This window comes from Callithrix jacchus, chromosome 16 (assembly GCF_049354715.1).
Source record: "Callithrix jacchus isolate 240 chromosome 16, calJac240_pri, whole genome shotgun sequence".
Taxonomy (NCBI): domain Eukaryota; kingdom Metazoa; phylum Chordata; class Mammalia; order Primates; family Cebidae; genus Callithrix; species Callithrix jacchus.
In genome coordinates this window covers 70,379,723-70,407,215 of record NC_133517.1, presented here as the reverse complement: position 1 = coordinate 70,407,215, position 27,493 = coordinate 70,379,723, and positions in this window count along the sequence as shown.

Genomic DNA, 27,493 nt, shown 5'->3' with positions numbered 1-27,493 from the left:
CACGTCATCCCAGGGATTGTCCAGGTCTCCTCCTTATACTTCCTTGTTTCTTCCTTGTACTTTCTTGTCCCTTCCTTGTCATAAGAACTTTGCAGAATAATTAAAATATAGACTCCAGTGTTGGATTATCTGTATGTGAACTCTGGCTAAACCAAATTGGGCTAGTTATCTAACCTTCCCTGAGTTTGTTTCCTCATAGACATAATGAAGGTAATATGTGTTTCATTACCTTCATGTGAGGATTCAATGAGTTTATTCATGCATTAGGCTTACAACAGTGTCTAATAGATAACACTCAATGAAATTAATTTCTATTTGTTAATTATTATTAGAGTTTCTATAGTTTGGCTCTTGGAAAGTCCAGACACAAGGAAGATTCCTCCAAAGGCATTCTCCTTGGCTCTTCCTTGTGTATCACTTAATATCCTCCCACTGATTTCTTTTTAAGTCTATATTGTCTTGTTTCCCTGGCCTATGACTTATTCCAAAAACTAAGATCATGCTTCTTCCCTCTTTCCCTACTGCTCCTAGCATAGTGCTGGGGCACTTTGATATTGCATCTACTTTTGAAAAGTGTTTTTTGCAGAACTGGCATAACATGGCATCTTTAACAATGACAAAGTTGTAAATCTTGAAGGACTTCAGCTATACTCCCATATACTCTTCCCATTTTATGGGTGAAAAAAGTAAAGCCCAGAGAGATTGGAACTTGACCACATATACCTGATTAGTTATCAGCTGATTCTCAAAGCCAAGTCTTTTAACTGTTAGCACAGTACTTTTATTTGCACCCATTAGTGAAACAGCTTTTTAGAAAAACAACAACAACAAAAAGATTGACAGCGTATGGATCCTAAAACTTGCTTTGAAAATGTGAAACCGCAATCCTGTGTTATGGATTTTCCAGTGCTGGTTTTTGGAGGATAAGAACCACCTTTTGTTGGATATTTACCTGAGCAAATAAGACATATGAACAAATCTGAAGACCTGAGAGGATCTTTTACTTTTATTCTCCTCCTGGTCCAGGTACAAAGCAAAATGTGGCAATGAAAAGAGAATTTACTATGGTACAAAGAAATAGGTAATATAGGAGACATTTGCACAGGTCAGGAACTTGGCTGCTGCTACTCACATCTCTTTGACACTTGTCTGTTTAGTTTCCCTCTCAGGGACTCAGTTTCTTCATCTGTTAAATAGAAGGATTGGAACTAGCTGTGTTCCAAAGTCTATTCCCATTCTAGCATTCTGTGAGACTAGCAATGAATTCATGCTAAGTAGATAGTCTGTGCACAAGTATTTCATTTACTATTACCTCATGCTCCAGCCAGGAGGTTCTGTATTGCCAAAATTCTTTTCATACAATGCATCTCTTTGAGTGACACATGGGTAACTGTTAAACATGACTGTAATGTGAGAATATGCGTTAAATTAGTGTAAAAAACTGTATGCCTCACAATTTCCAGATGTCAGTATTTCGTAATGTTGTCATTTCTCTTTTTCTCTGTTCAGACGTTCAACAAATGGAAGGCAAATGGCCATAGGAACCGTCTCCCTGCAGCACATTCTTTCAGCTTGCTTTAACCAGTTTCTTCCTAGGGAATCACATGCTCTCTGAGGGCTCACCAAAGTCAAACCGTCTCTTAGAATGTCTCAGCATGCTGGCAATGCCTCTCTTGTGCATTGCCTAAAGTATTGGCTCTTATGTGACTCTGAACACTTGAAAGCACAGACAGGCTGGTAGTAGATAGTATTTACCCAAATTAAAGAAATTAAACTCTGAACTGTTCAAGTTTCAAGCAATCAGTTCCGGTTGGTACACACTCAATTCCAACCTTAAGCATCGAAGAGAAAAAGTGATTTGGCAGCGAAAGATGCTAGTAGGAATTTTTAGGTCCCAGTCAACATAAAATGTACATAAGTGCCAAAGCTGAATGTTGATCAGGAGGTTTTCTTTTGCCTACTTCGTATCAGCTGTGATACCTAAAGGTTTTTCTTTTATTAGACAAAAGGGGGGAAAAGGCAAACAATTTCAAAAAGAGATTAAATCTCCTTTGTATGGTATAAGAAGGTTATAAAGCCACGATAGAAAAGCTATAAATTATTCTACCATTAAAATCATTGTTGCCTTAATCTTTTTTTTATTATTAAAGTTAATACCAAGTTATTTTGTTCTGGATACTTAGAAGAAAATGTGCTTTCCCTTAGAAGCTAATTCATGTGGCTGGACTGAGCTATGCAACCCCAGGGGATCATGGTTTCTATTGTACACTACACATTTATTGATCAGATAGAATGGGTGGGATGGTGCCCTCACAGATATGCAATGGAAAAGCCATACAAAATCTGAATGCAAACGTAGGATGAAAGGGAATGGGAATCAACACAAAATATGTGTGTATATAGACACGATATATATTTGCTGGTTAGGAGAGCCCTAAGAAATGAAATATAAGTAGGAAAGTGAGGCTCGAAGAAGTTAAGTAACCTGCTGAATTAAGCAGGGTGGCCTAACTTCCATGACAAACCGCAATGGAAACTCAATGTTTCAACATGGTAGTTTCTACTTCTCACTCACATCATGATCTGATTGGAAATAATGGCACTCTTAAGTACAGATTTGGGGATCCAGTTCCTTCTATTGATTGGCTCCAGTATGTACATTGGCCTCAGAGGTCTGCATAGGATCCTCTGCTAATGCAGACAGGGAAGAGAAGAGAGCCCAAAGAGTCTTCAGAAAAAATCTGGGTAGGGCCAGGCTGGAGATGGCTGAACCATATCACATCTGCCTACATTCCATGAGCTGGAACTCTGTCATAGGCATCATCAACCTGCAGGCAAATCTGAAGGAAAGTCTCTGTGTGCCCCTAATGGAAAATGGGTTTGATGAACACAGTACCAATGCATTGTCTTTGCCACTTGCAGCCCGAGTTACCAAGAAGATTAGGAATTTCTTGTCTGTAGCTTCAAATTCTATCCTTTCTCCACTCCACAAAGCTCTAGAACTCTTCCTTTGAGAGATTTTTTGACACAGATTATAACAACAGCAGTGCCTGAGGTCAAACAAGAGACTGAAATATCATCTAGATGTTTCTAAAATGTCTCCTTTGGATTTATATTGACACAAAGTTGAATATTTGACTGAATTTTCCAGATCTCATTCATGTTTAACTCAGACATGACCCAACGGTTGCCTGGAGGTATTTGGCCAAGTGGAATTTATAATGCAATGTAATCTTAAGAATGTTCCTGTCTCTACCCCTGTTCCTTTTCTCTCTCTAAGACCTCGTCTTTGAGATTGTAGCTATTCCTGTTGTTTCAACTGTAAATGGCATATGGTCTGCTCCCCTATATGTTCACATTTTCAACACTTTTTTCTTCCTCTCTCCTCAGCTAAAGGGCTCATATCTAACCATCTGCTGAGCACCTCCTCAATGTCCCACATGCTCTTGTTAATGTATGCATCATTGCAACTTACTTTTTTCTTACAAAGCTTGTCTTTATTTTGTTTTAATTTAAACATATTTTTAAATTTAATTAATGAAAATTATATATATATATATATATATATAATACAACATGATATATGCCACCATTTTGGAATGGCTAAATCAAACTAATAAATGTATCTATTACCTCACATACTTTTTTATGGTGAGATCATTTAAAATCTACTCTATTCACAATTTTCAAATATACAATACATTGTTATTAACTATAGTCACCATGTCATACTATAGATCCTCTAAACTTATTCCTCTGTGTAAGGAATTTGTATCCTTTGAGTCACATCTCCTCAATCCCAATCCCCACTCCCCAGCCCCTGGTAACTACCATTGTACTCTCTGAATCTATGAGTTCAGCTTTTTGTTATTCCACATATAAGTGAGATCTTGCAATATTTGTCTTTCTGTGCCTTGTTTCTTTTGCTTAACATAATGTCCTTCAGGTTCATCCATAAATGGCAATCTTTCATTCTTTTTTAAGGCTAAATAGTATTCCATTTGCTAGATCAATATCAAGATTTTCCCTAATGTTCTTGCTAGTAAAACATTGCTATAAAACATAGTTTTGCATAGTTATAATTGTATGTTTTTTAGTTTCTGGTCTTATATTTCAATTTTTAATCCATTTTGGGATGATTTTTTTTTATTGCATTTTAGGTTTTGGGGTACATGAGCAGAGCATGCAAGACATTTGCATAGGTACACACATGGCAGTGTGTTTTGTTTGCTTTCTCCCCTTCACCCACATTTGGCATTTCTCCCCAGGCTATCCCTCCCCTACTCCCCCTCCCACTGGCCCTCCCCTTTCCCCCCAATAGACCCCAGTGTTTAGTACTCCCCTTTCTGTGTCCATGTGTTCTCATCTTTCATCACCCGCCTATGAGTGAGAATATGCGGTGTTTCATTTTCTGTTCTTGTGTCAGTTTACTGAGAATGATGTTCTCCAGATTCATCCATGTCCCTACAAACGACACGAACTCATCATTTCCGATTGCTGCATAATATTCCATGGTGTATATGTGCCACATTTTTCCAATCCAGTCTATCAGCAATGGGCATTTGGGTTGATTCCAGGTCTTTGCTATTGTAAACAGTGCTGCAATAAACATTCGTGTGCATGTGTCCTTATAGTAGAACGATTTATAGTCCTTTGGGTATATACCCAGTAATGGGATTGCTGGGTCAAATGGAATTTCTATTTCTAAGGCCTTGAGGAATCGCCACACTGTCTTCCACAATGGTTGGACTAATTTACACTCCCAACAGTGTAAAAGTGTTCCTTTTTCTCCACATCCTCTCCAGCATCTGTTGTCTCCAGATTTTTTAATGATCGCCATTCTAACTGGCGTGAGATGGTATCTCAATGTGGTTTTGATTGGCATCTTTCTGATGACCAGTGATGATGAGCATTTTTTCATATGATTGTTGGCCTCATAAATGTCTTCTTTCGTAAAGTGTCTGTTCATATCATTTGCCCACCTTTGAATGGGTTTGTTTGTTTTTTTCCTGTAAATCTGTTTGAGTTCTTTGTAAATTCTGGATATCAGCCCTTTGTCAGATGGGTAAACTGCAAAAATTTTTTCCCATTCTGTTGGTTGCCGATTCACTCTAGTCACTGTTTCTTTTGCCGTGCAGAAGCTGTGGAGTTTCATTAGGTCCCATTTGTCTATTTTGGCTTTTGTTGCCAATGCTTTTGGTGTTTTGTTCATGAAGTCCTTGCCTACTCCTATGTCCTAGATAGTTTTGCCTAGATTTCCTTCTAGGGTTTTTATGGTGCCAGGTCTTATGTTTAAGTCTTTAATCCATCTGGAGTTAATTTTAGTGTAAGGTGTCAGGAAGGGGTCCAGTTTCTGCTTTCTGCACATGGCTAGCCAGTTTTCCCAACACCATTTGTTAAACAGGGAATCCTTTCCCCATTGCTTGTTTTTGTCAGGTTTATCAAAGATTGTATAGTTGTAGATATGTTGTGTTGCCTCCGGTGCCTCTGTTTTGTTCCATTGGTCTATATCTCTGTTTTGGTACCAGTACCATGCTGTTTTGATTACTGTAGCCTTGTAGTATAGTTTGAAATCCAGTAGTGTGATGCCCCCCGCTGTGTTCTTTTTGCTTAGAATTGACTTGGCTATGTGGGCTCTCTTTTGGTTCCATATGAAGTTTATGGTGGTTTTTTCCAGTTCTGTGAAGAAAGTCAATGGTAGCTTGATGGAGATAGCGTTGATTCTGTAAATTACTTTGGGCAGTATAGCCATTTTCACGATATTAATTCTTCCTAACCATGAACATGGAATGTTTCTCCATCTCTTTGTGTCCTCTCTGATTTTGTTGAGCAGTGGTTTGTAGTTCTCCTTGAAGAGGTCCCTTACGTTCCTTGTGAGTTGTATTCCAAGGTATTTTATTCTTTTGGTAGCAATTGTGAATGGCAGTTCGTTCTTGATTTGGCTTTCTTTAAGTCTGTTATTGGTGTAGAGGAAGGCTTGTGATTTTTGCACATTGATTTTATATCCTGAGACTTTGCTGAAGTTGCTTATCAGTTTCAGGAGTTTTTGGGCTGAGGCGATGGGGTCTTCTAGGTATACTATCATGTCGTCTGCAAATAGAGACAATTTGGCTTCCACCTTTCCTATTTGAATACCCTTTATTTCTTTTTCTTGCCTGATTGCTCTGGCTAGAACTTCCAGTACTACATTGAATAGAAGTAGTGAAAGAGGGCATCCTCGTCTAGTGCTGGATTTCAAAGGGAATGCTTCCAGTTTTTGCCCATTCAGTATGATATTGGCTGTTGGTTTGTCGTAAATAGCTTTTATTACTTTGAGATATATTCCATTAATACCGAGTTTATTGAGGGTTTTTAGCATAAAGGACTGCTGAATTTTGTCAAATGCCTTCTCTGCGTCAATTGAGATAATCATGTGGTTTTTGTTTTTGGTTCTGTTTATGTGGTGAATTACGTTAATAGACTTGCGTATGTTGAACCAGCCTTGCATCCCCGGGATGAATCCTACTTGATCATGATGAATAAGTTTTTTGATTTGCTGTTGCATTCGGCTTGCCAATATTTTATTGAAGATTTTTGCATCTATGTTCATCATGGATATTGGCCTGAAGTTTTCTTTTCTTGTTGGATCTCTGCCGGGTTTTGGTATCAGGATGATGTTGGTCTCATAAAATGATTTGGGAAGGATTCCCTCTTTTTGAATTATTTGGAATAGTTTTAGAAGGAATGGTACCAGCTCCTCTTTGTGTGTCTGGTAGAATTCGGCTGTGAACCCATCAGGACCTGGGCTTTTTTTGTGGTAGGCTCTTAATTGCTGCCTCGACTTCAGACCTTGTTATTGGACTATTCATAGTTTCAGCTTCCTCCTGGTTGAGGCTTGGGAGGACACAGGAGTCCAGGAATTTATCCATTTCTTCCAGGTTTACTAGTTCATGTGCATAGAGTTGTTTTTAATATTCTCTGATGATAGTTTGAATTTCTGTGGAGTCTGTGGTGATTTCCCCTTTATCATTTTTTATTGCATCTATTTCGTTGTTCTCTCTTTTCTTTTTAATCAATCTGGCTAGTGGTCAGTCTATTTTGTTGATCTTTTCCAAAAAACCATCTCTTGGATTTATTGATTATTTGAAGGGTTTTTTGTGTCTCAATCTCCTTCAATTCAGCTCTGATCTTAGTTATTTCTTGTCTTCTGCTGGGTTTTGAGTTTTTTTGATCTTGCTCCTCTAGCTCTTTCAATTTTGACGATAGGGTGTCAATTTTGGATCTCTCCATTCTCCTCATATGGGCACTTATTGCTATATACTTTCCTCTAGAGACTGCTTTAAATGTGTCCCAGAGATTCTGGCATGTTGTGTCTTCATTCTCATTGGTTTCAAAGAACTTCTTTATTTCTGCCTTCATTTCATTGTTTACCGAGTCAACATTCAAGAGCCAGTTGTTCAGTTTCCATGAAGCTCTGCAGTTCTGGGTTGGTTTCTGAATTCTGAATTCTAACTTCATTGCACTATGGTCTGAGAGGCTGTTTGTTATGATTTCAGTTGTTTTGCATTTGCTGAGCAGTGCTTTACTTCCAATTATGTGGTCAATTTTAGAGTAGGTGTGATGTGGTGCTGTAAAGAATGTATATTCTGTGGATTTGGTGTGGAGAGTTCTGTAAATGTCTATCAGGTTTGCTTGCTCCAGGTCTGAGTTCAAGCCCTGGATATCCTTGTTGATTTTCTGTCTGGTTGATCTGTCTCATATTGACAGTGGAGTGTTAAAGTCTCCCACTATTATTGTGTGGGAGTCTAAGTCTCTTTGTAAGTCATTAAGAACTTGCCTTATGTATCTGGGTGCTCCTTTGTTGGGTCCATATATGTTTAGGATCGTTAGCTCTTCTTGTTGTATTGATCCTTTTACCATTATGTAATGGCCTTCTTTGTCTCTTTTGATCTTTGTTGCTTTAAAGTCTATTTTATCAGAGATGAGAATTGCAACTCCTGCTTTTTTTTGCTGTCCATTTGCTTGGTAAATCTTCCTCCATCCCTTTATTTTGAGTCTTTGTGTATCCTTGCATGTGAAATGGGTTTCCTGAACACAGCACACTGATGGGTTTTGGCTTTTTATCCAATTTGCCAATCTGTGTCTTTTGATTGGTGCATTTAGTCCATTTACATTTAGGGTTAATATTGTTATGTGTGAATTTGATACTGCCATTTTGATGCTAAGTGGCCGTTTTGCCCGTTAGTTGTTGTAGATTCTTCATTATGTTGATGCTCTTTAGCATTTAGTGTGATTTTGGAATGGCTGGTACTGGTTGTTCCTTTCCATGTGTAGTGCCTCTTTCAGAAGCTCTTGTAAAGCAGACCTGGTGGTGACAAAATCTCTGAGTACTTGCTTGTTCACAAAGGATTTTATTTTTCCTTCACTTCTGAAGCTCAGTTTGGCTGGATATGAAATTCTGGGTTGAAAGTTCTTTTCTTTAAGGATGTTGAATATTGGCCCCCACTCTCTTCTGGCTTGTAGTGTTTCTGCCGAGAGATCTGCTGTGAGTCTGATGGGCTTCCCTTTGTTGGTGACCCGACCTTTCTCTCTGGCTGCCCTTAGTATTTTCTCCTTTATTTCAACCTTGTTGAATCTGACGATATGTGCCTTGCGGTTGCTCTTCTTGCGGAATATCTTTGTGGTGTTCTCTGTATTTCCTGCATTTGAGTGTTGGCCTGTCTTGCTAGGTGGGGGAAATTTTCCTGAATGATGTCCTGAAGAGTATTTTCCAGCTTGGATTCATTCTCTTCGTCCCCTTCTGGTACACCTATCAAACGTAGGTTAGGTCTTTTCACATAGTCCCACATTTCTTGGAGACTTTGTTCATTCCTTTTTGCGCTTTTTTCTCTGATCTTGGTTTCTCGTTTTATTTCATTGAGTTGATCTTCAACTTCAGATATTCTTTCTTCTGCTTGGTCAATTCGGCTATTGAAACTTGTGCATGCTTCGCTAAGTTCTCGTATTGTGTTTTTCAGCTCCTTTCATTCGTATTCCTCTCTAAGTTATCCATTCTTGTCATCATTTCCTCAAATCTTTTTTCATATCTTTTTTCAAGGTTCTTAGTTTCTTTGCATTGATTTAATACATATTCTTTTAGCTCACAAAAGTTTCTCATTATCCACCTTCTGAAGTCTTATTCCGTCATTTCATCACAGTCATTCTTCATCCAGCTTTGTTCCCTTGCTGGTGAGGAGTTTTGGTCCTTTCTAGGAGGCAAGGTGTTCTGGTTTCAGGTATTTTCCTCCTTTTTGCGCTGGTTTCTTCCCATCTTTGTGGATTTATCCACTTGTTGTCTGCGTAGTTGCTGACTTTTTGATTGGGTCTCTTAGTGGACACCCAGATTGTTGGTGATGAAGTATTTCTGTTACTTGGTTTTCCTTCTACCAATCTAGCCCCTTCACTGTATGACTGCTGAGGTCCACTCCAGGCCCTGCTTGTCTGGGGTGCACCTATAGCAACTGCGGAACAGTGAGGGATGCTACCAGTTTCTTTTTCTGCTATCTTTGTCCCAGGATGATGCCTTCCAAATATCAGTGTTTTGGATATAGAGGGGTCAGGGAGCTGCTTGAGGAGACAGTCTGTACTTTATAAGAGCTCAATTGCTGAGCTGTGAACTCTGTTGTTCATTCAGGGCTGTTAGGCTGCTATGTTTGATTCTGCTGCAACAGAGCTCATTAAAAAACCCCTTTTTTTCTCAAATGCTCTGTCTTGGGGAGTTGGGGCTTTGTTTTTGGATGTCTGTTGAGGTGTCCTGCCCAGCTAGGAGGCAGTCTAATCACTATTTGACTGCCGAGGCTCTGCCCTGCTGTTGTGAGGTTCACCCTGTTGCTGCAGGCTCTTGCTCTTCTGCTGCGGTCTCCGCCAAGGGCTACTCCCTGCAGCGGAGTCTCTCTGTTGTAGCAGGTTGCCTCGGCAATGGCAGGCTGCATCAGCAGTGTATCTCAGTAGGGGTGGGTTGCCTCTGCAACTGCAGGCTGCATCAGCAGTGGGCATGTGTCTCAGTCGGGGCAGGTTGCCTCGGTAATGGTGGACACCCCTCCCCCACAGAGAGTCTCAGTGACCATCTCCACGGAGAGCGTTTGGAATCGCCGTTTTGTCTGTCCCACTGCGCTATCCCAAACGCTGTGTCCCTGCAATCCCCTGGGCTGGCCCACTGCCCAAGTCCCTTTCAGTCTCAAGTTCAGCCCTCTCAAGTCTCAGGTTGCCATTTCAACAGGGCACTCGGACAAGCGCGCCCTGTGGGGATTGCTGGGTAGGGCCAGCCGCCACCACCCCAGCTGCCGGCTTCTCCAGGCAGAGCCTCTGCCTGGTGTCCCGCGTCTCCTTTATACTTGGGAATTTCCCCATTCTGTGGGCAACAAAGGTCAGTATGAAAATGCAGCTCTGACTCACCTCTCTGCAGATTAACCAAGAGCTTCAATCCTGGGTTGCTCTCACAGCGCCATCTTGAGTTCCTCCGGGATGATTTTTATATAAGGGGTGAGAGAAGGGTCCAGTTTCGTTCTTCTACATGTAGAGATTTCATTTTCCCAACACAATTTATTGAAGAAACTGTCCTGTCTTGATTATATGTTCTTGGCACCTTTGCCAAAAATTATTTGTCCATAAATGTGTCTATTTATTTCTGGGCTATTTGGTTACATTGACCTATATGTGTGCTTTGGTGCCAGCAACATACTGTTGCAATTATGATATTGTTGTAGTAGATTTTGAAGTCAGGTAGTTTGATACCTCCAGTTTTGTTCTTTTTGCTCAGGATTTCTCTGGCTGTTTAAGGTCTTTTGTGGTTTCATACAGATTATAATTATTATTTTTATTTCTGTAAAAAGTATGAAAATTTTTATAGGAAATGCATTGAATCTGTAGATTGCTATTGGCAGTATGAGCATTTTAACAATATTATTTCAATGCATAAACATAAAATATATTTTATATGGTATTTTTCATAAACGTTTTATGATATTCATTGTAGAGATCTTTCACCTCCTTGGTTAAACTTATTCCTCAGATGTTTTAATGTTATTGTAAAAGAAATTGCTTTCTTGATTTGTTTTGTGGATAGTTATAAGTGTATAAAAATGCTGCAAACTTTTGTTTAGTGATTTTGTATCTTGAAACTTTACTGACTTTGTTTAGTAGCTCTGTTTTTTGACAGAATCTTTAGGGTTTTCAAAACACCATCTTTAAGCAATGACATTTCTACTTCTTTTTTTCCAAACTAGATGTGTTTTATTTCTTGTCCTTGCCTAATTGCTCTAAGACTTCTAGTGCTATGTTTATTTTAAGTGATAAGAGTGGGCATCCTAGTCTTATTCCTGAATTTAGGAAAAAGTGTTCAACTTTCCACTACTGAGTGTGACAGCTGTGGGAATATCATATATGGCCTTTGAGGTGTTGCAGAACATTTCTTCTATACCTAATTTGTTGGGAGCTCTGATTATGAAAAGATGTTGAATTTTGTCAAATGCCTTTTCTACTTCTATTGAGATAATCATGCAGTTTTTGTCCTTCATTCTGTTAATGTGGTGTATTGGATTTATTGATTTGCATACATTGAACCATCCGAAACCCATGACTGATGACTTCATGACTGAATTCTAGCGAACTAGATAGCAGTAATACCAGTTCTTCTCAAACTCTTCCAAAAAATTGAAGAGAAAGGAATGCTTCCAAACACGTTTTACAAGCCTCATATTATCCTGATATCAGAGCCAACTAAGAATGCTAAGAAATAAAATAAAATTACAGGTTATATTCCTGATGAACATATATGCCCAAATCCTCAACCAAACACTAACAAATCCAGTTCAAGAGCACATTAGAAGTATTATTCACCATGATGAGGAGGGATTTATCCCTGGCAAAACACTACTTTATTTATTTATTTATTTTTTTTGTCATTTGGGTTATCAACTAATCATTCATCTATATAAGTAGATCCAAGGTTTGTGGGTCCTAAAGCTTAAACATAATAATATGGCACTCTGAATACTAATTCAATTCAAAAGTAAATACTTAGAATAAGGAAAGCAATTAAAACAAATTACAAATTAAACTTGACAAACTTCACAGTCACACAAATCAGAACAATAATATATAGTTATATTTGTTACCTGACACAGCTCAACTCTACAGTATTCTTACATTGCATTGGCTATATCGAAAATATGTCTATCTCTCCTAGTCTTATTTCTAGCATTATTAATATCTATTTATTTTTTATATTAATAGTTTATTGGAGTCTTTTCAGCTACTTAATTCATGGATAAGGTTATAAAAAGTTGTATACATTTTTTTCACACCTGAAAAACTTCTATTAAAATTCTTTCATTGAATTTCATATTTTCTTTTGAAGTGACTAATATTAAATACCCTTTAAATTGCAATACATATGTTCTTTTGGGAGACGGAGTGAAAATTTTTAAAAATTTTTATTTTAGTAGTTTTTTGAGTTACAGAGAGTTTTTGGTTACATGGATAAGTTCTTTAGTGGAAACGTCTGACATTTTAGTGCACCCATCACTAAATTGTATACTGTACCCAATACACAGTCTTTTATCCCTTACTTACCTCCCAACCTTCCCCAACTCCAAGTACCCAAAGTCCATTATATCATCTTATGCCTTTCCATCCTCTTAGCTTAACTCTCACTTATAAGTGAGAACAAACTGTGTTTTTTAATTCCTGAGTTACTTCACTTAAGAATAATTGTTTCCAGCTCTATCCAAGTTGCTTCAAAAGACATCATTTATTTTCATGACTGAGCAGTATTCCATGGTCTATATATATATGCATATGTGTACACTGCTTTTTTATCCATTTGTTGGTTGATGGGCACTTAGGTTGATGCCATATCTTTGCAGCTATAAACGTGTGAATTGTGCAGCTATAAACGTGTGTACATGTGTCTTTTTCATATAATTACTCATTTTCCTTTGAGTAGATACCTAGTATGAAATTTCTGGATCAAATGGTAGTTCTACTTCAGCTCTTTAAGGAATCTCCATACTGCTTTCCACAGTAGTTGTACTAATTTACATTTCCACCAGCAGTGTAAAAGTGTTCCCTTTTCACCACATCCATGCCAAAATCTATTGGTGTTTTGCCTTTTTAATGATGACCATTCTTGTAGGAGTAAGGTGGGATCTCATTGTGCTTTTCATTTGCATTTCCCTGATAATTAGTGATGTTGAGCATTTTTTCAAATGTTTGTTGGGTGTTTGTACATTTTCTTTTGAGAAATGTCTATTCATGTCTTCAGCCCACTTTTTGATGGGATTATTTTTCTTTTTTCTTGCTGATTTAAGTTCCTTGTAGATATTGGTCCTTTATTTGATGCATAGTTTGAATTGCAATACTTGTTAATACTGGTGGGGGCCCTGCCAGGGCCTTGCAAAGGTTTTGTGCAAATGAGAAACCCCAAAGCTTAGACTTCATTATCTTCATTTTAAATCTAGCTATTTGAGGTAAACCCTTGTCTACCTGTGCTCACCCTCACACTGTTTTCCCACAAATAACCAATTGCCAAAGCTCTTTTAGCATGTTTTTCATGATGGAACTCTGTCTCCATTATGCTGCCCTTTTTAAACTTTCTTATCTTAGACATGAACCATTGCAATCTTCTAAATTTCCCATTTGAAGTCGTTGCCCCCTTTTTGTCATTCTGAAAAAATTCCAAAGAAATTATTCCAAAGTAATTTCAAATTTTTTAAAAAAACTCTTCTACTTATCAAATCACATCTAAAATCTTCTACCTAATTTTTTGGGTCATACATAATCTGGACCAAACTCTTCTTTCTAGTGTGATCTATTTCACTCTAGTCTAGAGATTTGGACTTCATCTAAACAAGGCTTACTACTATGCCATTTATTCTACCCTGAATATGGTGATTTTACCTTATATTAGAGGGATGAAATTCTCAGCATCTCATTAGAGCCTGGAAGTTCAGAAGTGAGGAGGTGTCTTATGTAGCTATTGGAGAACTCAGATGTAACTCACCTGGAATCAGATCCTTTTTCTCTCCTTCAGTTTTCTCCATGGTCCTTATGATAACCACGTTTTAAGAATTCAACATTGCTTATTTGTTTGTTCATCTTCTTTCATTAGATCACATTTTCCCTGGAGTAAGAAAATATTTGGTCTGCTTTGTTCATTGCTGTTATCTCTACTGCCTGTTGGAGTGCCTGTAGTATAAACATTTCTTGAAAATGTTGAAAGGTTGGCCACATTTTGCCTATAAATTCTTGAGCAATCATTTATCTTCCCAAAGACTTATCTGTACAATGGTAATTATTATAGTAAAGATTTTGTACAATTACTGTAAAAAGTTAGGAATAAAAATCACTTAAGTTCTTAGCAGAGTGCTTGGCAGATAGTAAGTACTCAATAAATATTATCTAGCATTTTATTTTAATTAGAACCCTCACAGGAAAGTGCCAAGAAAGCAGCAGCCTCAGGTAGCAGAATTTGATATTGCCACTGAGTAGCTCTGTGGCCTTGATTAACGCACTTTGATTTTCTGACACTTGGTTTGACATATCAGCATAATGGGAATAATGGGACCGTCTGTGCTACAAAGTTGTAATAGAGATTAAATGAGATATCCAAAAAAATTGTTTAGTCCTACAAAATACCCTTATTAGGACAGTTATTTGAGTAGAAGGCCTGTCTCCAGACCCCTCATAGGCAGCTGGCTGAACATGTCTGCTGTGCCTTTTTTTACACAATGTAGAGAGGCCTCTGAGAATCTCTGATGACATGTGCTATGGAAGAAAAATTATTCATGTTTTAATTGTAAACTCTAAAATGTTTCTACAGAACAACAGCAGTGATTAGCAGTTCTAATTTTAGAAATATAAAGAAATCTGAAGATCGCCAATTGAGCTAATTTCACCAGACAGGAATTTGATTTAAAATTTGTTTTATTCCTTGCCAACTTTGCTCCTGGTATAGTCTAGCAAGACTTCTCTTTCCTTCTTGTCTACTTGTTTTTAAGAAGTGTGTACAGAGTCTGTTTTCCTCTCTGGGAAAGATGCATACTTGTGCCAGGAGGTAAATGAGGCCAGCTTCACTAGTGGTTTTAGTGCCTTTGAAACATAGCCAAGGCTGGATCAGAACCAGAATAAGAATTTCTTAAAGCTGCAACCGACGATAAAAATCCAAAATAGAAACTACCATTGTGATGCAAAGGGGGAAGCAGATGTAATTAGCACAGGAGCCTTTCTGGAGGGAAAAAGATGAAGTGCTGAAACGATTTTAGTGGGTGCCTCACTGATTCCATATTTAGGCATCAGGGGTAGTTGTGGTGTAGCAGCCAGGAGTCATGACCAGATTCCAAAGAGGGGTCCTGGTCTCCAGTTCTGGCACAAATCTTTCTTTTGTGGAGATAGTGGTGGAAGGGACATTGTGCAATGATGGATACAGAGTTCTAGAAATGACAGGGCATTAACTGGTAACAGTTACCTAGTGGTAACATCCCTACCATTAGTACTAACAATTACCTAGTGGTAACATCCCTACCATTAGTACCTGGCCTCAGGTAAAATGAAAGAAAAAAAAAAGACCAACATTTATTTAGAGGCATTTAGCATAATGGTTATGGGCATGGGACTGGAGGTGATTAGTCTGAAGCAAATCCAGGTACTACTATAGAGGAGCCATATGATCTTGACTAAGTTATTAGGTTGGTGCAAAAATAATTTGCCATTAGTGGCAAAAATCACAATCACTTTTGCACATATTTTAAATCATGAGCATCAGTGTTCCTACCTAAAAAAAAATGAGGATAATTATTGTAGTACCACACAGGGCTACTGTGAAGATTGTTAATTAATCATCGAAAGCACTGAAAACACCAAGTCACTAGGCAAAGTTTCTTGCCTAAACCACCTGGTTCAATCCTCACAGTTCAGAGTCAGGTTTCACTCTCCCCATTCCATGGATAGGACAGTTAAGGGTCCCAAATCAATTACTAACCTGGTGTGTTGTCTAAGGCCTCAGGGTAATATTACAGACTGAGGGGCAGCTCTGTTGTACAGTGGAGATGAGAGTCTTACAACAGCAAAAGAAACATTTAAAGCAGATTCATTTTCCCAAAACCACCCCCAACTGAGCCACTGAATCTAGGTTTTCCTTTCTCTGAAGAAAATTTAGGAGTTTCTTCTCAATGGATTTCTACTCCCTCCCCCTCCCCCAAACTCTGGCATTCCTCTATCACAGCAGTGGCTCAGGATGGTTCTGGAAAAACACGAAAACTTGTGAGAGAGCTCCTTCTTCTCTGGGGATAGCAGTCTCTGTAAATGAGTGAAGTGGGAATGGTGAGACTGATTACTGAACAATCATGTTAAGAGGGTCACTTGAATTTTTTGCTTGCAGGCTTTCTGATTTGTTTCTAGCTGTATTTCAAGAAGTCCACTGTTTGTAAGCGAATTCCTAAGACCACAAGAGTTGGAAAGGATGTGAGGCATCATCTAAACAAGCTTCCATAGTTGACAGATGAAAAAGCTGAGGCCCAGGAAAGGAAGGAAATTTCTTAATAGCTTTCACAGTTCCTTCAACAGCAGAGCTCAAGCCTAGTGTTCTCACTATCGTTCACCACTTCCTTCCCTTTCATCAGACTGAACTCTTGGCAGTTCCCCAAATATACTGTAGCTTCTCAAAAGTCTTAGCTTTGACACATAATATGTACTCATCCTTAAATCTCAAAACATTCCCGCTTTTCATGTTTTTGTTTTGCTTTGCTTTACACCTCCTTATCCATAGTACTCATATCAAACATAGTCTCCATAGAAACTCACCTCTTATTTGCTCTCGTAGTAGCCCCTGTTTATCAACCCCACAATCTGATTTTATTATGTGTTTGTGTATGTCTGCCTTTCCTGGAGGAAAAAAAACACACCTATTTTGCTCATCATTCTGTTCTTTGTCTCTTGGCATCATCATCGGCCTATTAGTATGTCAAAAATATTGAATTGATAAATGGATGGATGGATGGATGGATGAGTGGGTGGATAAATAGGTGGGTGAGTAGATAAATACATGGATAAGTAGGTGGATTGATGGGTGGACGAGCAAATGAGTGGGTAGATGAATGTGTAGGTGGATGGGTGGGTGAGGAGTGGATGGGTGGGTGAGTGAGTGAATAGGTGGGGTGGGTGAATGGGTGGATGGGTAGGTGAATGGATGAATGGATACATACATGTATATATGAACGAACATGTATTTTTTTGAATGTGTAAGAAATTACCCAAGACATTCTCTAAGTCTCAGATAGCATGAATTCTTTCATGATTCCTACAATACTTTTCATAGTATTATTTCTATTTTATTGGCCTAGCTTATGATCCCCCGATGTTTCTAAAAGCAGGAAGAAATGCATATTCTGCTCTAGTAGCAGGTGGAAAATAAATGCCCCATTACTGTGTGCTTTGGTTGAAAGTTTTTAGCTCACTGTAAGTATTTCCTCTCAATACCTTTGCAGGCCATGGGTACATGTGTGCACTTGTACCCTTATTGATTCATCTCCTTAGACCAGCAGGAGATAAAAAGATAGCAGGAGACTTATACAGGATTCACAAATGACCCCTTGGACCGTCAGAAGTTCCGTGCCTTCACAGGTATATATCCTATTTTATGGGGAGCCAATGAGGTCTGGCAAGCCCTAATGTCTGCCTTGGTCAAATGCTACCATAATTTAAAGTCACTGTTATCAGGAATCCCATGTGATGTATGCAGTGGCTCAGCCCTGCCTACCTTTCAATTCTTAGGCAAGAAAGAAATAATGCTTCTGGGTTCTCTGAGTGACAGAATACTAATAGACTGTTGCATTTTGAATTTTATATTTGCCATAATTTTGATTTTTTTCTTCTCTGACTACTTTGTTTTGTAGTCTCATCAGCTCAGAAGGTCAAAGTTGAGTTACTTGTCTATACAGTCAAAATGTAGAACAATGAGCCTATGACAAAGGTGAGGCATGATATTAATTGTACATTAAGCTTTACAGGTTTTGGGATCATTCGTCCCTCTGACAGTGGTAAGAGGAATCCTGAAGTGCTATTATATTTCCTTCACAGCAAAGATTATAAAAAACAGGAGGAATTACACATGCTTCTACCCCATCTTATCAGCACTCAGACAAGGTTTACTAGTGTGTGTAATCACAATGAGTTCCAAAAGGTTTCACCTTGGTACTTCTGTTAATTTAATTCAATGTAACACGCACTTACTGAGCATCTAATAAGTGTCAGGCACTAGGCCTAGTGCTGGGGATAGAGAAATAAATGCATGAATGTGGACTTTTGCCAGTAGAAATTAGAAGTAGAGTTGTGTGCAGTGGATTTATATGTTTAAGTTAAATATGGACTTTTCCAAGAAGAGGAATTCAGACAGAATTCTGGTTCACCTTTAGTACTAATTGCGTGACTTCCAGCAAGCCCGTTTTCCCCTCTAGGTCTTAGTTTCCTATGTGTAGCACATTTAAGCACAAATATTTCATATTTCTGTCAATCTTTCTGTATCTTAGAATTTGGAATTTATTCTGTTAGAAAAGTATCTGCTAAGGGTGAAGCTGAGACCTGAAGTCTTCATTGAAAGAGTCTGAAGACATAGCAGTGAATCCGCACTCTCGAAGTAGCACATATGTTGGAGGCTGTTTTTTAGAATATCATGGAGAGTAGCACCCTTTGTTATCTCCACTGCATGAGAAGCTCCACAGAGATTCTCACCACAAGGCTTACGTCAAAGACCTTAACCCTATTCTTTGAAAACATATTCAAGGGGAAGAAAACAAATCAATTGTAACTCATAAGTAGCTCAAGAAACCATCTCTCATCTCTTGATGGGTGTTTTCAACCAGTGCATTAGGACCAATGCGGTCAATTTTAGAAAAGTTAAAATGCTAGATTTTTCCTTATTATGTACCACGGGAATTCTTATAATGAATGGGTCCAATTTTCAAGAGTTTTAAATAATCACATTGAAGACTCCTAACTATTGATTAACAATTCTGTAGATAAGAGACTGCAAGTGCAGCAATCTTAGGAACCTATGTATAAAATGTTTATATATCTGATTATATTCTGTGGAAGTTATAAGGTAAACACAGTGGTTGTATGACTGACATTCACAAAAGCATGCCCATGAGTCTTATCCCAGGGTTTTGTGAGAAGACATTTTTTCCCACTTCCTTAAAAAAAAATTCATATATTTTGTACATTTTCTTGCATACCTAGATTCTTCAAGTATTAAAAATTCAGATTAGGAGAGAAACAATAGGTTTGGTGGACAGATAATTGGCTGGAGTATGAATTGAGAGGTAGGCTTCTGTATGAATGCCAGTTGAACCCCCTAGTAATTGAATGACTTTGTTAAGTCATTTAACTTCTCTGAATCAGGTATCTCACCCGTAAGATAAGGACAACAGGAGTACCTACCTCACTGGAATTTTAGGAACGTTAAATAAAATGTTTCTGGAGAGTTAGAAAAAAAATACAAACTAATTATCAACAGATAGAAAGCTTGCACATGAGATGATAATGCAAGATCAATTTATAACTTCAAAAATAAATAACACATATTATTTTCTTTGTTAAGAGTATGTCCCAGTTGCAGACATTGACTCTTAAACTTTCCTTTCCAAGATTTGATTTTATCGGCAGTGATTTCCAATCCTGTTTTCTTCATCTGGAGAGCAAAGAGTAGAATAAAGACAGAATCCTTTGACCTTTTGCTGTGTACCTTGGTCTTTCTTTCCAAAGACCACAGAGAAAGGCTGAAGATAAACATCTGGTCTCTAGTGGTCTTTTCCCTGTAGGGTCCCTTGTATTTGGACCCATTTGGTGAAACCCGGCTCCTATTCAATTTCTAAAACTTCTGTGGAAGGAGTAAATTAGTGCTCCTCCTAATGAGGTCCAGGAATGGTGGTAGTGAGCAGCCATTTGGTGACGGTTGTTTTATTTTAGATTCAGGTGGTGCACACGTAGGTTTGTTACACGGATATATTGTGTGATGCTAAGTTTTGGGTTTCTTTTTTTTTTTTTTTTTTTTTTTTTGAGACGGAGTTTCGCTCTTGTTACCCAGGCTGGAGTGCAATGGCGCGATCTCGGCTCACCGCAACCTCCGCCTCCTGAGTTCAGGCAATTCTCCTGCCTCAGCCTCCTGAGTAGCTGGGATTACAGGCACGCACCACCGTGCCCAGCTAATTTCTTGTAATTTTTAGTAGAGACGGGGTTTCACCATGTTGACCAGGATGGTCTCGATCTGTTGACCTCGTGATCCACCCGCCTTGGCCTCCCAAAGTACTGGGATTACAGGCTCGAGCCACCGCGCCCGGCCAAGTTTTGGGTTTCTAATGATCCTGCTGCTCAAGTAATGAACGTGGTATCCCATAGATAGTTTTTCAGCTCTTTTGTACCCTTCCTTCTCTGTCCCTTTTTGGAATCTCCGCTGTCTATTGTTCCCACGTTTGTGTCTGTATGTACCCAGTGTTCAGCTCCTTCTTATACGTGAGAACATGCTACATTTGGTTTTCCATTTCTGTGTTAATTCACTAAGGATAAATGCCCTTCAGCTACATACATGTTGCTGCAAAAGATGTGACTGCATTCTTTTTTATGGCTGCATAGTATTTCATAGTGTGTATATACCACATTTTCTTTTTCCAATACGATGTTGATGAGCACCTGGGTTGATTCCATGTCTTTGCTGTTGTGAACAGTGAGCTGCCATTTGTTGCAAGTCCGTGAAATAAGCCCAGAAATTATGTTTAGAAACTTTATAGCAGTGTAATAACAGAATGCTTTTGTTTCTGTTGAATCTAGTGACACAAATTTTGAGTTTGTATTTTAATACCTTTTAAATTTAATTTTTCTAAAAATGCCTTATATTTTTATTGGTTGTTTTGCATTATAAAAATGCAAAATAGTTCATTATATTTTATAAAAGCATTAAACTATAATCAATTGGAATTTAATTTTAAAAACCTGATTATTTAACGCAGCAAGAAAAGCCATGCTGTAAAACAACACAGCCGTGTTATTTATTATTAAAACTTTCTGCCATATAACATCTCAGATTGTTTGTTTCTGTTCAAAATATGGTGTGTAGAATTCAAGTATAAATTAGATAAAATCAACTAGGCCTGGTGGCTTGTATCTGTAATCCTAGCACTTTGGGAGCATGAGGCAGAAGGATTGCTTGAAGCCAAGAGTTCAAGACTACCATGGTGTACATAACAAGACACTGTCTCCACAAAAATAAATAAATAAACCAGCCAGCACGCCCACCAGCCCACCCTGGTGATGCATGCCTATAACTTCTTGTGAGGCTGAGGTGGGAGGACCACTTAAGCCCAGGAGTTTAAGGCTGCAGAAATCCACGATTGTACACACTGCAGTGTACTTGAGCCTGGGTCATGGAGTGAGACTCTGTCTCAATCAATCACTAAATTAAACAAAATCCTGTGATACTTCAGATTTTAATTTTAATAAAAACAGAGAATATCAATACTCTATTCCCTGATATTTAGCTGAGTATCTTGGGGACTACCAACCTTGGTATGAAAGTTGAGGAAATTCTACAGGGTTATAGGGGAGATATGATATGCCTATCATTAATCATCATAGGAAGCTCAGTGTGCTAATAGTGAGGTATGGGCATAAGTATATCCATATTTATACAAGCGGCTGGGTCTGAGAGCTCCTACTTTTAGTTAGGAGAGGGAGAATGAAAACAGGGCAATGAAAATAGGATGGATTTAACCAGAGACGGAAAGTCAGGACGGGGGTTCCAGTCCCCCTTAAAAACATAATCATAGGCTGAGTGCCGTGGCTCATGCCTGTAATCGCAGCACATTGGGAAGCTGAGGTGGGCGGATCACCTGAGGTCAGGAGTTTGAGACCAGCCTGACCAACATGGAGAAAATTTGTCTCTACTGAAAATACAAAATCTTAGCTGGGCGTGGTGGCACATGCCTGTAATCCCAGCTATTTGGGAGTCTGAAGCAGGAGAATCTCTTGAACCCAGAAGGCAGTGGTTGTGGTGAGCCGAGATCATGCCATTGCACTCCAGCCTGGACAACAAGAACAAAACTCTATCTAAAAATAAAATAATCATGTAGACACTAAATGTATGTATATATACATGTATGAAATATGTCACTAGAATATTTACTTTTCATTTTAGAATGTGAGAGTTAAAAGGAATCATCTAGTTTAAATTTCATACTTGATGTAAGTGAAAAAGTCCAGCCCAGTGAGTTGATTTGTCCAAAGTCCAGTGAGAAAGTGCATATGAAGACATCCAGCAGGCAGAGAGTGTGCTGTGGCTGCCTTATCATTATCTAGTAATGCCCACTTGACTGGAGCAGTTTTAGCTGAAGTTGGTCATAGGTAGTTGTTCATGTTTAAAGGTTGATGTCAAAAGATAAATTTTACAGGCTATTAGAAAGGCAGCATGATGTAATAGAGCAGGGATTTTTTTTCCTTCATTTCTACAGATTTTTGAAGTAGAGGTGGTATTTGGATAATAAGCAAGTTATTTAGTGGTGATTTGTGAGATTTTGGTGTACCTATCACCCAAACAGCATACACTGAACCCAATGTGTAGTATTTTATCCCTCACCTGCTTCCTGCCTTTTCCCCCTGAGTCTCCAAAGTCCATTGTGTCATTCTTATGCCTTTGCATCCTCATAGTTTAGCTTCCACTTATGAGTGAGAACATATAATATTTGGTTTTTCGTTCCTGAGTTACCTCATTTAGAATAATAATCTCCAGTTCTATCGAGGCTTCTGTGAATGCCACTAATTCATTCCTTTTTATGGCTGAGTAGTATTTCATTATACACACACACACACACACACACACACACATCACAGTTTCTTTATTCACTTGTTGATTGATGGACATCTGGGCTGGTTCCACATTTTTGCAATTGCAAATTGTGCTGCTATAAACATGCATGTTCAAGTTTTTTTTTTTTTTTAACGATAACTTCTTTTCCTCTGGGTAGATACACAGTAGTAGGATTACAGGATCAAGAGGAAGAACATGGAATTTGGTTCAAAATATGATCTACCACGTTTTAACCTGGGGGACACATTAACCAACCAATCTAATCCACAGCTTTCTCATGTCTGGAATAGGTATGAGAATTAGTGTTGACGGGAGTTTTTAAAAAGTGTTACTTAAGAACATGACCCAGAGTAAAGCTGACCCTGAATAAGCACTATCCTGTTTTAACAAGCTCATCCACCAAGTTAGCAGAACAGTCACGTACAAAAGGTATCCATGTCTTACATCCCCAATCTGTCCTTTCTGCAGGAGCTTGCTGCTTCTCTCTTACTTCTTTGTTGGCTGAATTTCCCACTTTGCCATGTTTATTGCAGGATTGTAGCAGCATAGTCTGATGTGTAGAAATAGTCACAGTATAAACTGGGATGCAGGGACACACATACCTGCAAGAACTAGCTTATTTAGTGCAGGAAAGATGTTTCAGTTTTTAGTCTCTTGTCACTAGAAAATGAAGGTAGGATTTGTCTGGCATGAATTCAGAGTTTCACTTGGTTAATTAGCTACCAATAGGTCAAATCATTTGTTGGACATAAAAGTGAGTCTTTTCTTGAAACAAGATAACTGAAAGATCAAACCATTATCTGTAAATATATGGGCTTTCAGCAGCCCAGAAAGCATTGCATTAGCTTCATCCTTCATTTAGTCCTGCCAGGAGAAGTTTTGTTCTCCAGTTGCAGCTACAATAGGCAGATGTTCTCCACAGATGCTGTGGCAGAAATGACTTGATTAAAGTCTGAAGGCCTTAACATATCCCTGAGGAAGGGAATACACAGCTCACCATACCATGCAGGAAGCTTATGCTACCTCTTTACAGTTTCTGTTTCAGGGCAGGGGAGGGGTAGAGTAGGAAGAAGGTGGATTCGGTGTCACTGGCACATGCCTTGCATACCAGAAACCCGGTTGACCTTTCATTCCTGGCAGATTCCAGGTCTCCTGCCTCTCACTGAGCCACCTTGCCTTTAGAATTGTGTGTTGATTAAGAGCCACAGCTGGGAACATTGCTGGGTAGTTCATGATGCTGTTTAATGTTCAAAGTCATCCTTTGAACCTTACATTGAACTCTGAAGGGTGAAACCTTGAGAAGGTTCGTTTATGCGGCTGCTTCCGCTCATTCTCTCCACTATTGTTGGCAACACTATCTATTACCCTGGGAAGCCATTCCTACTCATGTAGGATATCCTGTTATGTGCCCAAATTCTGTCTTTATAATTTACCACTGGCCACAAATAGAAAGGGAAGGAAATGGATATTCAATTAGAGCTTACTTGGCACAGACCCTCAACACACATTATCTCATTTAGTCTTCATGACAATAGCACAATGTGGAGATTTTTATTCTCATTTTACTTATAAATGAAGTAAGGTCTAATACATTGATTCTATTTTCTTAAGGTCATATCGATAATAAATGTCTGAACCAGGAAAAAAATTTATGTTTCTAACTCTAAAGTTGGTCTTCCTATTCTGTCATGCTGTATCCTAGGAGAAAAATTCCTTCTAGGTAGAAACAAACATGAACTACCGGTCTTTTTTCTCATTTGACATATATTTAAATATTCAAATAAAGCACATATTTATTTGGATACATACTGTTTAGGATCTGAAGACATAATCATGAAATAAAGTTTCTCTCCTTAAGAATTTTAGAAATAGGTCGGGCGCAGTGGCTCAAGCCTGTAATCCCAGCACTTTGGGAGGCCGAGGCAGGTGGATCACGAGGTCAAGAGATCGAGACCATCCTGGTCAACATGGTGAAACCCCGTCTCTACTAAAAGTACAAAAAATTAGCTGGGCATGGTGGCACACGCCTGTAATCCCAGCTACTCTGGAGGCTCAGGCAGGAGAATTGCCTGAATCCAGGAGGCGGAGGTTGCCGTGAGCAGAGATCGCGCCATTGCACTCCAGCCTGGGTAACAGCAGCGAAACTCCGTCTCAAAAAAAAAAAAAAAAAAAAAAAGAATTTTAGAAATACATACACGTATGTTCAGACATATAAATAGGAAATTATACTTCATGATGAAAAGAAACCAGTGATGTATAGAGGAAGTCTGGATTGATAGGAGAACATGCAGAAGGGGCATTTAACTCAAGATGAAGAAATGTTTCAGGAAGAACAGATATATTAACAGAGGTCCTTAGGAAGCATAGGCATTACCCAGAAGATGAAATGAAGATGAGGTTTCAACAAAGGGATCAGTAAATGCAAATACCTGGAGATAGTAGAGAACTGTGTATATTTTGAGAAGTGAATGTTGCTGTATGTACATTGTACAGGAAGAATTATTCACCGGTACATTAGTTCCGCAATCCACTCCTAAATAACAGATCCTGCAGAAATTAGTGAGCTACAGGTCCTCTCCCTTGGCAGTTTATGCTTTTATGGAAGAAATAGACATGCAGAAAAATGACTGCCCCAGGACATGCTAACATGCAACAGTCAAAACTATCTCAGAGATGGGAAATACTAGAGTGAGAAGAGAAGCAAATGTATACATGTCAGTGAAGGAGTACAGAGTCAAAAGAGGCTTCAGAAGGCTCTGAAGACTGAACAGAATTTTAAGCGTTGAGAGGAACCCACCAAATAGGGAAGCCAGGAAAGTGTATTCCAGAAAGACATGGCATTTTCAAAGGGAGGCCATGTAGGATGCTTTTCTTAAGATTTGCAATTAAATCATTAGTCATCTCCTTTTGTGTATTTATTTGAATACATTTTTCACCAGGCAGCAAGAGGATACAAGATGACATCAGTGTGTTCTTACTAGAAGTTATAATTCCAGTCCATTGAATGTTCCCATTTGACTGGAAGTGAGTAAAAAAAGAATCTTGAAGAAAACAAACTTTTAAAGGAAATAGGCCCTCTGACTCCACCAGCATTGGACTTGGAGTCAATTATCACAAACTTCTAGGCTCTATAAGAATCAAGCGTTCTATTTACGTATCTTTTTCACTTCTGGGTTCCCCACACCAAGCTTAGTGTCTGACTTATAGTAAGTGTTTAAAATATTTATTGAATAAAGGAAAAAGTAAGAGTAAACTTTAACCTTGTGGAGGTTTAGCTTTCTCATCTGGAAAAGTTAGATGGTATTGTATGCTGAACCACATGGTATCTGCACTCAGCTTGAATTTGAATCCTGCTCTACCCTTTACCCCTCATTCCCCTTTGGGTAAATTATTTAACTTTTAGGTAACTTCTAAATGGAGTTGACAATAGCTCCTCAATGATAGCGAAGACAAAATATAGTTTCAAATAAATGACTTAGAACAGGATTGGGTGCCTATAAAGTTCTTCGTAAATATTAGCTAATGCGATAATAATTCTAAAAAGATTCTTTTCCAAAATATGGTAAAATTATATATTTCATGCATATATAAAAATACATTAATGTTGGGACTAATGAGGTGTTGCGATCAGTTCAAAGGAGATTCCATAGTACAGACACATTTATAAATCAGGAATGTTGGAACAAATGAGCAAATGGAGGGAAGATTAGCCTCCTACACATGGGGGAGGGAAATCAATGGAATCTTCACTGGATACAGTTAAAATTTACCCGTCTATGGACAAGAATTATTTTGCATTGCTATCAGTTATCTATAATGTACAGAGTTGTAAAAGCTCCCATAGAAACCAAGTTAGATAACTGGGAATAGTGTACTATAAATATCGCCCTGTTTCCATTGAGATAGAACATTTCTCTATGTTGTTATTACATATCTAACACCATGAATATAGGAATTACATGAGATTATAATGTAAAGATGTTATGTAAGCAGAAATTAATCTCATTTTTTTCTACTTTTGATTCTGGTCCCTTTTAGTATTTTAATATTCCTTTTTAGCACATGGTTAGGAATTATTAATATATTTTATTTTGAAAATAATAGTTTTTTCCTTCTTTGATTATGATAATATATGTACAGGGTAAAAAAAATCAGTCAGTATAAAAAGGAAAGGGTAAAATCAGTGATCCACCATCTAAAGGTAATTGTTGTTAATACTCTTATATATGTACATTTGGGAGCACACTACACATTCTGCTTTGTAATTTGATTTTTTCACATTTTTTAATTTATCATGTACACTGGTGTTATATATCGTGTTGTGATACAATTTATCATGTTATATTTTTATATTAGTAAAACATCAACATATTTTTAGCATAAATGAATAATATCTTCATGTGTTTAGAATATTTTATTAAACCACTCTACAACATTTGTCAATTGATAGTACCACAAGCTGATTTCTTTGTCCTACCAATGAATGTCTCTTTCCATTCTTGCACTAAAAAAGAAACACCAGACAGGCAAACAAGAATTTGCCTTTTGCCAGAGACTTGATCTATGTGTCTAAGCAAGTTTAATCTCTCTTTTCTATCTCTTCTTTTTTGGGGGCTAAAATAT